General features: G+C 36.1%; 1 pseudogene; it reads left to right on the forward strand.

Moving 5' to 3' along the window:
- LOC105000698 overlaps window positions 1-11294 on the forward strand; it is a 27763-nt pseudogene extending 16469 nt beyond the window's left edge.
- The last annotated feature ends 3020 nt before the right edge of the window (window positions 11295-14314 follow it).

A 14314-nucleotide genomic window follows, 5' to 3' on the forward strand; every position in this document is an offset into this window, starting at 1 on the left:
GATCAAGCCATCATTTAGGGCTCAGATCTAAAAGCAATACCGATCAAACTCTCATTTTAATGTAATTCTCTTGAGATGTGAGACCTTAGCTCTCTTATATTACCAGTACTTAGTTTAGTACCTTGCACAGAAAAGATTCTCCAACATTGACTAAATATGTGAACAAATAGTTGAATGAATAAGGTAATGATCTGAAAGGGGCTTCCTTGGTGGCTCAGATGGTAAAGAATCTGCCTGCAATGCAGGAGACCTGGGTTTGATCCCTGGATCCGGAAGACCCCCTGGAGAAAAGAATGGCTACTCTTTCCAGTATTCTTGCCTAGAGAATTCCATGGACAGAGGAGCCTGGTGGGCTACAGTCCATGGAGTCACAGGGAGTCAGACACAGCTGAATGACTAATACACACAGTGATCTGAAAAACTTAGGACTGGATATTTTAACCCTTTTTATGAGACATAGTACTTCTTACCAGGCTTACATGACCAAGTGCTCCATTTGGCTGACTGTGTGGCAGTGTACCTGGGAGAGAAGCATCATTCAATTTTTTTGGACACCTCTTCAGTGGCTGGCAATTCGAATAAAGTACTTTAATTTTGCTGGATATTCCTTGAAGGAAGCATCTAAGAAAAGACACTGATACTAATCAGTTCAGTTCAGTCGCTCAGTCACGTCCGACTCTTTGCAACCCTATGGACTGCAGCACGCCAGGCCTCCCTGTCTATTACCAACTCCTGGAGTTTACTCAAACTTATATCCATTGAGTCAGTGATGCCATCTAACCATCTTATCCCCTGTTGTCCCCCTCTCCTCCCACCTTCAATCTTTCCCAGCATCAGGGTCTTTTCAAATTAGTCAGTTCTTCGCATCAGGTGGCCAGAGTATTGGAATTTCAGCTTCAGCATCAGTCCTTTTAATGAATACTCAGGATTGATCTCCTTTAAAATGGACTGGTTGGATCTCCTTGCAGTCCAAGGGACTCTCAAGAGTCTTCTCCAACACCACAGTTCCAAAGCATGAATTCTTCAGCACTCAGCTTTCTTTATAGTCCAACTCTCACATCCAAACATCACTACTGGAAAATCCACAGCTTTGACTAGACTAATAGTTGTTCAAAAATATATATAAAAAAATACTAATGCCCTTTCTTTCATTTCTTTTTTCTACCTTCCTTCCTTTCTCCTTTCTCTTCTCACTCTCTCCCATCTTCTTTCTCTTCTTTTCCTCCCTCTCTTCCTTTCCTTTTTTTTTTTTGTTTTTTTTTTTTGTTTGTTTTTTGAGTGGCAGTTGTCTCATAGCTGTACTGATTTACTCACTCTGAATGTTTTCTAAAGTAGTAATACAAAATGTTGCTATGAGCATTCTCAGATTTTATGGCTAGTTCATTAGTTGCCCCCTTTATTAATGAATTATGAAAAATCTCATTCACAGCCATGTGGCAGATCCATCAATTTGAAATAGGAACATACATATAAAGTTAACTTTCCTAATCAGACTTCTGATGTACCTAATTATAATTGGAAGGTGAGATTTTTTATTTAAATTTTCTGATTTATTCCTCAGGACTCCAACTTGAGGACAATCTGAACATTACACAAATGGTTCAAAGGATTGAGATGTAGAGGTACCAGAAAAATTCCAATGGTGATTCTATAGGAGTTCCACAAAGCTCATCTTTCTTTTTCCCATGGAAAGAATATCAAGGCTCTGAGTAATGTGGTAGGAGAATAATTGAAGTATTTTAAATGATTGATACTTTAGAATTTCACTGATTTGCCAAGATGATGGTAGTAGGAGTTTGAGACCATTAGATATATGATCTATATGATGATGTCACAGCACATACTCAATTTCCATAAACAAGGAAGTAAGAAGTTTTAGTAATTTCCTGGTTGGGTGGATTGTGTAGTCGCAGTTCATTGTTATGGTCTTTTACCTAGGCTCAAAGGGCAGAATTTCCTTGATAATACCCAGTGATACTTACCTACCTTACTGAAGGCATGCTTGGTTAGGGTTAATTTTTGCTCTTGCAGTTTCTGAAAACTCAGTCTCTGAAGTTTCCTTGGGTTTCTGACTTTGTCAGATTTATGATTTCTACATTTTGCTTGTCATTTAGAGGCCATAGCATAGAAACAATGGTTCTCAGATAACTCTAAGACTGTCATCCTGTTGGTTTGGAGTTTTTCTTTCGAGAAAAATGTATCTTTAGCATGGTAGCACTTTACAGAATATCAGGCTTTGTTGAAAAAATTAGAGTACTGGGATATACTATTGCAGTAGCAATAGACTGGATTGGCTTCCCAATGACATAGTCAGAGCATGATGAAATGAAAAGGGGAGTTAAAGCTTAAATTGTGAACATCTGCATGTGATTGAGTTTTGCACCATGTTATCAAGCTTGATCAGTTTTATGCTAAATGTATTATGGCAGCTTTCCCCCAAAGAATTGGTCAACACCTCTGGAAACTCATTCTAGAAGACAGCTTCTGTCTACTTGAGGTTTCTGACAAGATTTGTATAACATTTCTCCATTGACTAAATTGACATGTATTCATTCATTTGCATTTCATCATTTCAGCAAATATTTATTGGGCCAATTATAAGTGCTAGCTTATAATTGGGCTGAACATTACATGTTTTAAAAGTGTTCCTATAAAGATCTTCACAGAATGATATTGGTACAGACAAGTGAGACACAATAAGGATTGCAACATCAAGAAAATGATGGTAGGGCTAATGTTTGAAGCCTCTGTAGACACTGACCAGTTAAATAAAGGACTATAGAGATTTTTCTATTAGGACAAAGCAGTAATAAGTATCAGCAAAGTAAGCAAGAGTATGTGGCTTTGTAAACTTCTGAATACAGCTGGGAGAGAGAGTGAAAACATAAGGAGTGATTAGAGTTCACAGGGTGCAGATCATAAAAACAAAGGAGCCCTTGAAGGATTTCACTGTCTAATAAAGACACAATCAGACTTGGGTTTTTAAATAGAAAGCCTGAGATATAGATGGAAAATAGATTGGAGTCAGGGAACTTGGGGTAGAAGTTATAAAGCTTATCCAGAAATCCAAGTGCAAAGTGAATGAAGTAGTGGAATAGCTGTAGATATAGAGAAGGAAGGATAAATAAATGGTATTGAAATGGTGGAATGGGTAAATCTTGATTATTGATTTGCTGTGAAAGGTTTGGGAGAAAATTACCTTTGGCATGCCTACATGTACAGTTTTAAGAATAAGTAATGAGGTGCTCTGGGATGCCATGGTGGATTTACCGGATCTTACACAATAATTTAAATTTTTGAGAGAAATGCAACAATATCTATAGGACAAGAAATAAAGGTGTAATTGCACAGTTTGACTCCAGGGTTGGAGAAATTTCACAGAGCCCAGATACATATATCTCCTTAGCAAGTGATTGTGCTTATTTAAAAATGAAATAAAATATTTTAAATTTATTTTTATCAGTTTTTCTAATGGTACTAAATTGTTAGAATCTAAACCTTACTAAGTTGTTTGGATCAAATTCCTTACTAAATAGAACCATCAGGTATTTCATTTGGCTTAGGTGTGTTGTGAAAAAAACACCTGATAAATAATCACCTTTTTATTTTTAATACTTTGTGTCAGCCACAATGATTATAGGTTAGTAGGCATTATCAGTCCTAAACCTTTCAACAACTACAAGTTACCTGAGTCCCAAGCCTGAGCTTATAGAGGATAGTAGAGGTTCCCATTTTTGGAAATAACAGACCTCATCAATGTCCTCCCTGTGAAGCCCATCAAGGCCTAATAATCTTCTAAAACTCACAATATTAATTGTTACTAAATTTCCAATAACTAGAAGCAAGAACCTTGGAGTTTGGAATGGGGCGAAACTTTCAGATAACATAAAAAACAGGAGTTCAGGGAGTCCAGATTTGGGGCTGAAAACTATCAACGCTAAAGAGATTGAAGTACCAAGAACCCAGAATTTAGAGTCAGACTCTGTGTGTCAGTTACGTTCTTATATCAAGTGTGATTATTCCTTTAAATCACTTAGCACAGAGCAAGCACTCAAAAATATGTACATGAAGTCTGCCTTGGTGCCTATGTTAACAGTCTTTATAAGCAATGTCTTGATTCCTCTTGTAACTACAGCTTTTCTTTGGTTTAAAGTGCTTGTTTAAAGAACCATGTTTATACTGTTTATACAACTGAATCTGTTGTTTAAGATGGAAGGTTTATGTGGCATCTCTTGCACGGTAATGCATTTGCTTAAACAATGCTGTGTGACTGCCCTCCTTTGGGACCCACAAGAAAATGAGTGTCTTGTGAGTCAATCGCAGCAATGAAAAAATTTACAGTAAAATTGGCTTCTGCTTTGTGTGAAGTTTATATCCACTTGTACAAGGTGAGCTGATACAGGATGTCAGCATGGTTTCTCACCAAGGGCTATCCTCTTGAGACCTGTGAAAGAAAGGATCATTTCTGTCAAGCTCAATGTGTCTTTTTAAAATTTTATGCTTTAACTTTTCTTTGATATTACTGTTTTCTCACACAGATTGCAATTACCATTAGCTTTGTATTGTAATGATCTATTCCTCTACAGGTAATGGCAGTATGTTTTATAGAAATACAGGCTTGGGTGAAACTTCCTAAACTTTCTATTTGGGCAAGTATAAATCTTTCCCTCCGGTCTTGCTCAGGAACAATCAAGATGAAGCATCAGGAAAAGATAAAGCACAATCAAATATGGAAAAATGAGGAGAGGAGTTTCAATTAGTTGCTCTCTCTATTGAGTAATTTATCCAAAATGTTGTGTATCTGCAAGGAGTTTCATTGAGTTGTTGTTGTTGTTTTGAAACAACAAATATTTATTAATATTTCTCACAGTTCTAAGGCTGGGGTGTTCAAGATCCAGGTTTCATAGATACAGTGTCTGGTGAGAGCCCTCTTCCTGGTTTTTAAATAACTCATTTCTGGCTGTATCCTCACATAGTGGAGAGAGAGAAGACTGGTTTCTTCTTCTTTTTTAAACTTATAATTTTGCATTGATGTATAGCCAATTAGGGATTCCCCAGTGGCTCAGTGGGTAAAGAATCCACTTGCAGTGCAGGAAATGCAGGAGATGCTGGTTCGATCCCTGGGTTGGGAAGATCCCTAGGAGGAGGGCATGGCAACCCACTCCAGTATTCTTACCTGGAGAATCCCATGGACAGAGGAGTCTGGTGGGCTATAGTCCATGAGGTTGCAAAGAGTAGGACACGACTGAAGCGACTGAGCATGTATGCATAGCTGATTAACAATGTTGTGATAGTTTCAGGATGAACACATTGCTATATTTAAAATGTATAATCAACAATGACCTACTGATTAGCACATGGAACTCTGCTCAATGTTTTGTGGCAGCCTGGATGGGAGAGGAGTTTGGGGAAGAATGGATACATGTATGTTTATGGCTGAGTTCCTTCCTTCTCCACTGAGTTTTATTCTGATGCATAAATATGATCACTGCCTGCCTGGTGTACTGATTAACTTTTGAACAGCACAGTGAGGCTTGTTTCTATGGTAGGAGTGAGTTGGGAGAACCACACAGATGATACAGCATTGCTTTTATTTGTCACCAATGTTATTTCTGAATTTGGGGAATTAACCCTTGGGAGTAAAATGAGAGGTGTAAGCAAACTTTTGTTGACTCATTTCACTCTATTGTATTGAAGAATTAGGTTTATGATAAACATAATTACTTGTATGAGAAGAAAGCAAAAGTGCATTTGTGAAAGTGACTGATTTCCCACGTGGATTATAGTTTTGTTTAAAAGCAAACTAATAAATACCAACAAAATTATCTTTCCAACTAAAAAACCAACCAAACAATAAACAAATACATAAAATAAAATAATGGCTGAGCAGGTTTAAACTGTTTAAAGTTTACATTTGTTATCCTTAATCTGTGAGAGGAGAAGCAGCTCATTCCTTACTATTCTGGTGTTATCAGTACATGAATAAATTAATTTGGTGTCTGTTCTGTTTATGTGATTGCATGATTCATCAGATCCTAGCAGGAAATGAAAGGTCTCTCATTCCTAAGTAGCAGCTTGTCCCATCCTGAATTTTACTCCTTTTGTTTTTCAGATCTTATGTCTGATAATAAATTTTAAATTCCTCAAGGACAGCATGCTCTCTTCTACATATAATTTGTTATGGTAAATCAGGATGCAGTTTATAGCTGAACATAATTATTTTAATACCAAGCATTTCAAATTCTCTGTATATATGTGATATTGCTAAATTCATTAGAGCTGTGTTTAATAATATGAGTTATTTTAATGTTAAATTACCTTTAATTTACAGTTATTCTAAGGTAATCTACAGGGATGTATACTTTCATATCTGAGATCTGAACAGTTGGAAGTATCTAGATGGAAAGAGGATGTATGACAGATCCATCTCTGAAACATTGAAACTTTTATTAATTCTGAATTGTAAACTTGTGTGTGTGTTTTCATGGCATAGAATTAAATTGTGAGTGTTAACATCGGAAGCCTGAATCCCTTCTGAATAACTCTGCTTCATGCTGCCTCATGTTTTATGCAAATTATGTTTTTGCTAGAATTGCCATTGCCAGACTACATTAAACTTTAATGCACTTAGAGAAGAATTGGATTATAAAAATTACTGTTAATATCATCATGTCTCTATAAAGAAATTAAGGAACTTATTTGAACATTTTTAAAAGAGACACAGAAAGTAAGGAAGAATGATAGTAGTGGAGAAAATGATTACTTTTAGTCTATAGTACCATTTGATGCTTTATATTAAAATTTTGCCTCATCCTTTACAATCATATTTATTCTATGATTCACATTCAAAAGTTACTATTTTCTCTTTAAAGTGAGATTAGATGCTAAACAGTCTCTTTAAGTTAGTTGCCTCTTCAGAAATGTGTGTCTAATATTTTCACAAATTTTCTGACTAGATAGAATGATTATTATAATTACACAATAATATATTATATATTATATACATAATATAATTAATAAAATATGACTATGAAGAGCACAATCCTCTTGATATCCATGGGGCATTCATTCTAGGATCCTCGTGCTTGCATACTTACTCAGTTGTGTCTGACTCTTTGCAATCCCATAAATCTCAACCTGACAGGCTCCTTTGTCAGTGGGATTGTCCAGGCAAGAATGCTGGGGTAGATTTTCACTTTCTCCTCCAAGGTATCTTCTTGACCCAGAGATTGAACCCATGTCTCCTGAGTCTCCTGCATTGGCAGGTGGATTCTTGATCCTCACATGTATCAAATTCCTCAGATGTTCAAGTCCCTTATATAACATGGCAGAGTACAGTTGCCCTTCCATTTATTCTTATCTGCAGGTGATGCTTCTGGGGGTTCAACCAATTGCGGATTGAAATCCTAGGTTGGCTGAACCTATGGATATAGAAGGCCTGACTGTATATTCTTATGTACCTTGCATTTTATGTACTTTCTAAATTTTATGTAGGATAGCCTAAATCTTGACATTGAATGTTTTCTTACAGAGATTTGCCATTCCTAAAGACTTTCCTAAATATAATTTGGGCTTTTTCAATACCTTTGTCTTAAATGCATACAGGCTATTTTAAAAAGTTAATAACAACATTTTTTGGTAATTTCCTGATTATATGTTAATATATAATATATTATTATATCAATAATATAACATGCTATGTTCTATTATTATAATGTTTCAATATTTAAGTATTTTTTTTTCAAAAGAAAATACCTGTCTTATCTTTTACCATTTAGTTAAGGAAGTTAATAATTGTAAAACAAATGGTTATTTGAAGAAATTGATAAAGGCTTAGTTAAGTTTTGAAGTTTATTTCCAAGTGAATGTATTAGGCTGAAGAAAAATACACTCTGGAAAAGATGCAAAGACCAGTTAAGAGGGTGCTAGGTAGATATATTTGTTACTTCTTCCTTGCCTTATTAAACAATTTACAACTGTAGATAATCTCAATATTTATCCATATATAATTTTGGATAATGCCATTCCTTTCTATAGACCTGAGTTTTTATTTGGTATCATTTTACTTTGGCCTGAAAAGCTTCCTTTGACAGTTCTTTTACTGCAGATCTGCTGGTAGTAAATTCTACCATTTTTTTAAAATCTAAAATATCTTCGTATTTTGAAGGATAATATGTTTGGGTATAAATTCTTGATTGAAAAGCTATTTTATTTCTTTTAGCACTTTAAAGTTGTATTCATATCTGCATTGACTATGATGAGGATTTATTTTTTATTTTTGTCTTCTATATAAGCAACCAGGTATGCAGTGTGTCCGTTTTATTTGGATACCTTTAACATTTTTTCTTTACCTTTATATTTAATGATTTGTTCAGGATATGTCAAGGTCTTGTTTTCTTCACATTTTCCTACTTTAGATAAACTGAACTTATTAACAATATGTAAGTTTAAACTTTCACCAAATTTGAGAAGTATTCATTCACTATTTTTTCAAATCCATTTTTCTTTGTGTTCTTTCTTGAACTTATGCTGTTGCATATATCAATCAGTAGTTCTTTCATTTTTATAGCCGAGTAAATTCTCCATTCTAAGGATGTACCACAACTAGTATATTCATTCATTACTTGATGCACCACTTGGTTGTTTTTCAAGTTTTGACTAATATAAATAAACCAGGACTATGGGAGGACAACTGCAGTGTATCTTGTAATTGAAAAGAATGGCAAAAATAAATCATTGGCTCATAGAGTATGTAATCACCAAAATTCCATATCACTCAACATCAAAATACTTTGATATGAAAATTAGGCTGACTTCTTGCATTTATGGCTTTCAGCATATTTCATCTTGGTGTATTAGAGATTCACAGTCAAGGGCACACTTTCCAATTTGTTTCTTCAACTTATAATCAATATTCTAAAGTGATGTGAAGATAGTGATGGACAGGGAAGCCTGGCATGCTGCAGTACCTGGGGTTGCAGAGTCAGACACGACTTATCAACTGAACAACAAAGCGATGTGATTCAATGTAAAGTTTGGGTTTTCATTAATTTACTAAAAGTTTGCTGTAGATATGTACTAAGTATAGTTTGGTGGTTTTGGTTTGTTTTTGTTAGAGAATAATAGAGCTCCTGATTTCCAGTATTTCTTTCAAGCCTTTCAAGGTCCAAAGGTGACTCTCTGACTTCCAACAGTGAGGTTTTTCCTCCAAGGTCAGAGGTGCTACTGATGCCCTCGGTGGCTTCTCGTCTCAGCTAAGGATGGTAAATTTGGCTTTCAGAGTTTTCACAAGGGAGCTTATGCCAGAAACACATTCGCAGTCATGTAGCCTGTGGAGTCAGCTTGTAGGTTTGGCAAACAGTAGGATACAAACTTATTAGACTTCTCAGCCTTACCTGTGAAACTAACAGTTCTCCTCTAGTCTCTAGTAAAAAAATTATAGAATTTTTCATAAAGGCTTGGAACCTGTTAGCTTCATGGGGTAGTTAAATTTGTGTTTTGTAGAGCAGTTTCATTTTTTTTTTTAACAGTTAAAACACAATGACTTGCATATATACTAGGCCAGTCTCTAAATATTTCAAGGTACATTCTAGACATTATATAATTAATCTAATGTAGGATTTTCTTCTATCCTAAACAAATAATAAATATGTAACAGATTAATTGTCCACCTGATTCTAATTTTGAACTAAATCTGATGTAAGTTTTCCTAACTTATTTTAAAATACTTCCTCCTCTCTACATTATCCCCTTTGTCATCCATCTCTGTGTCATCTTGGATTATTATTATAAATGAGAACCTTTATGTTTAATACATATGCAGAGGAAGCAGCATATAGAAAAATCAGAGGTAGAAGAAAAGTATCTCTATTTGGGGATATATTAAGTCTGAAATATAAAGAGTGAGAAAGAAGCAGCAAGTTAGAAAGCAAACTGATGGGTGGGGCAAATCAGGAGAAGCCTATGTATATGTACTGAATGTATATGTCAATGTATATGTACTGAATGTATATGTCAATGTATATGTACTGAACCCAGAGTCCCAGTGAATGCCATGATTACATACAGATTGTAAGTAATTTAATCTGGGTCCTCATGGACAATAACAGGCAGAAGGAAAGGAGACTTATTAGCAGGTACTGAAAAAGTCTAGGGATAAGATGACAAGATCCCATTCAGAGTCATGACAATTGTGATGGAACAAAAGAACAGATATGTTTTACATGCTTTATATTATAATAGGATCTATGGAGCAGATAGGGAAGGTCTAGAATGATCCTGAGATTTTGTCGTGAATAAATGAGCAGTGTGATAGCACTACATGATACATGGGATAGCGATGTCAGAGTGACTTCTGAGAATAAATAGAATGGTATTGCTGTTTGTAAGTCTTGTTTATACTATAGTCTTTTTTTCTGGAGGAAGTTAGGGCCCCATAAGCTTGGGTTTACACAGGAAAGTCCCAGTTTATGCCTGTTTTTCTAGATACTAATTAGTAACTGACAAGGTATATAATCACGTTGGCTATGATAGATTGCCAAACTAAAAGAAAGATTTTTTTTCTGTCTTTTATCCCTTGGGAAGATCTTCCTTTTGAATTCACTTGCACTTCAAAAAGTCCATGTTCCTCTATCAGACTCCTACATTATGATAACATGTATAAAATTATTTTCCTATGGTTCCACCTTCTTCAGTACATTGACACTTGAAAGTGAAAGTTGCTCAGTCCTGTCTGACTCTTTGCGACCCCTGAACTATACAGTCCATGGAATTCTCGAGGCCAGAATACCGGAGTATTGGCTGTCGGTGGCCTTGCGGATAAGCTCGTTGGGGCGGCAGAGTCGGCATTGGCTGCAGGGGGAGACTTTGGCGTGAAGTCTCACACCATCTTGCTGGTACAGCCTACCGATAGGCCAGAAGGCAGAACTTAGGCTGACTATGAATCTGTGAATGAGTGTATGGAAGGTGTTTATAAAATTATGAAGAACATCTAAAGAGAATGAATCCCAAAAGCCTATCACATATGATATCAATCAGTTGTTTGATTTTATTGATGACCTGGCATCTGCCTTGTTTACTGAGCTGATACCCAGACATACCAGCCTTATGACAAAGACTGGATAAAACAGAAAATCTGTGTGCTGTTTAATCGACAGGCCCAACAGGCTGGCACATTTGGAAGCATTAGAGGAACGGGAGTGAGCTTGGAACACAGGTGTGTACAGTGTGCTGTTGTGCAAGTTTTGTATTATAGTTATCCTGTTTCCATTTTGGTATACCCTAGCCAGAAATGAATGTATTAGATAAAGTGTGATGATCTTGTTCAATCTGAAACCCCCTTTGACCACCCCCCCTCCATTTTTCACTTATACATTTTTATGATGATTTAGATGGAAGTTGGTTTTTGTCAGTTAATGTTGGTTCCAGTCCCTCAAACTGTTCATTCCTGCTTGATAACATCCACTGAACTAATCCTTCTTCAGATTGGGATGGGGGGCAGTGGCACAGTTTAGTTATATCCTCAAGATAAAGCCTTTGTGAAAAACAAATAAATGTTCTTTAGTTAAAGAAGAGAGGCCAGAATACTGGAGTGGGTAACCATTCCCAGTTCTCCAAGGAATCTTCCCCACCCAGGAATTGAACCTGGGTCTCCTGCATTGCGGGCGGATTCTTTGTCAGCTGAGCTACCACAGAACCCCTAAGTATAAGAACTGGATTTTTATAAACTTCTCTGGCTGAATCATGCCTGCCACACAGTAAGTGCTATATGTGTGTGTGTGTGTGTATATATGAGTGTGTATGTGTACTTTATACATCTTAAGTGTACATTGATTGGTCCTATATATAGGTATTGTGATTTCATCAGTTCAGTTCAGTTGCTCAGTCGTGTCCAACTCTTTGTGACCCCATGAATCGCAGCGCGCCAGGCTTCCCTGTCCATCACCAACTCCCGGAGTTCACCCAAACTCACATCCATGGAGTCAGTGATGCCATCTAGCCATCTCATCCTCTGTCATCCCCTTCTCCTCCTGCCCCCAATCCCTCTCATCATCAGAGTCTTTTCCAATAAGTCAACTCTTCGCATGAGGTGGCCAAAGTACTGGAGTTTCAGCTTTAGCATCATTCCTTCCAAAGAACACCCAGGGCTGATATCCTTTAGAATGGACTGGTTGGATCTCCTTGCAGTCCAAGGGACTCTCAAGAGTCTTCTCCAACACCACAATTCAAAAGCATCAATTCTTCGGTGCTCAGCCTTCTTCACAGTCCATACATGACCACTGGAAAAACCATAGCTTTGACTAGACGGACCGTTGATTGGTAGTAAAGTTAAGAGTTTCATTAGGGAAATGTAAGTTTTCCTCAGAGAAAGCTATGATAGGCAAAGAGTTTGGAGAATTTTGAAATTATCTGGAACCATTTTTGGGGTATTGGATATTATTTTGTAAAATTTTTTCTCTTGTCAAATAGTTATTTGGAGGACTTTAATGTCTGTGGCTTCTGATTTTAATATCTGCAAATGTCCTTGATTTACATATTACTAGGTTATTATTTTGATCTGCTGACATAATACATTGGTATTTTGCATGATACAGAAAGTTATGCAAATATTTGTTGGTGTTGTTATTTTATTACAGATATTAATGTTACAAGGTTTATAATGATAATATATTTCCTTTGCAGTGGAAATTTTTCTTAATCACTGAAGCTTTTTAAAAACTTCCTAAATTTGGAAAATGGAAGTATAAATATTAGATGAAGAGGACAAATGGAAAAAAAGAATAAATTCTTAGTTAAAAATAACAGTGCCAATGAATGTAACATTGCCCTTAAAAATGAGTCAGTTTCTACACCAGATATAGAAATACATTTGAATTTAATTAAACCCCATGATTTTTAAGCTTCTTATATAGTATCCTCAATAACAATAAATGCTTAAAAGAAAGGTGATATTAACAATTTATAGATACGCTTTTTAAAATTGTCAGAAAAATGGAAAAAGAAAAATTTAAACAGAAAAATTCAAAAAAGCAAAGTGAAGCAAACATACTCACTCAAAATCATTGAGTTCAAGGTGTCCATAGAGAGAAGGATCATGAGTGTAATTAGCCCAAAAGTCAAAGGGTGAAGGAGATGTTAATGTGAATACACTGCAAGTGTATTATGCCTGCTTTTAGAATTGATTAATTCTTCAGAAAACTTTCATCAGGGGATTAAGAGCTGTGAGGTAAATACTAAAACTCTACCACAGCATGTGAGTCTTAAGAAAATCAGTATACCCAAGAAAATGATGCTAAGGTAAATGCGTATACAAATATGCATTAATATAGCTTAGTCATCTGAGAGTAGACACTATTATTTATATTATTTTTTCTATTATTTATTTATATATTAAATTAAAAATGAGTATAATTATATATGTAAAATTATGTCACATTACTGGAGATGTTAAGAAGAGATGGCAAGAATACACAAAACTGTACAAAAAAGATCTTCATGACCCAGATAATCACGATTGTGTGATCACTGACTTAGAGCCAGACATCCTGGAATGTGAAGTCAAGTGGGCCTTAGAAAGCATCACTATGAACAAAGCTAGTGGAGGTGATGGAATTCCAGTTTAGCTATTCCAAATCCTGAAAGATGATGCTATGAAAGTGCTGCACTCAATAAGCCAGCAAATTAGGAAAACTCAGCAGTGGCCACAGGACTGGAAAAGATCAGTTTTCATTCCAATCCCAAAGAAAGGCAATGCCAAAGAATGCTCCAACTACCGCACAATTGCACTCATCTCACACGCTAGTAAAGTAATGCTCAAAATTCTCCAAGCCAGGCTTCAGCAATACGTGAACCGTGAACTTCCTGATGTTCAAGCTGGTTTTAGAAAAGGCAGAGGAACCAGAGATCAAATTGCCAACATCCGCTAGATCATGGAAAAAGCAAGACAGTTCCAGAAAAACATCTCTTTCTGCTTTCTTGACTATGTCAAAGCCTTTGACTGTGTGGATCACAAGAAACTGTGGAAATTTCTGAAAGAGATGGGAATACAAGACCACCTGATCTGCCTCTTGAGAAATTTGTATGCAGGTCAGAAAGCAACAGTTAGAACTGGACATGGAACAACAGACTGGTTCCAAATAGGAAAAGGAGTTCGTCAAGGCTGTATATTGTCACCCTGTTTATTTAACTTCTATGCAGAGTACATCATGAGAACCACTGGGCTGGATGAAGTACAAGCTGGAATCAAGATTGCCAGGAGAAATATCAATAACCTCAGATATGCAGATAACACCACTCTTATGGCAGAAAGTGAAGA

Source organism: Bison bison, unplaced genomic scaffold, assembly GCF_000754665.1.
Source record: "Bison bison bison isolate TAMUID 2011002044 unplaced genomic scaffold, Bison_UMD1.0 scf7180017864373, whole genome shotgun sequence".
NCBI classification, from domain to species: Eukaryota; Metazoa; Chordata; class Mammalia; order Artiodactyla; family Bovidae; genus Bison; species Bison bison.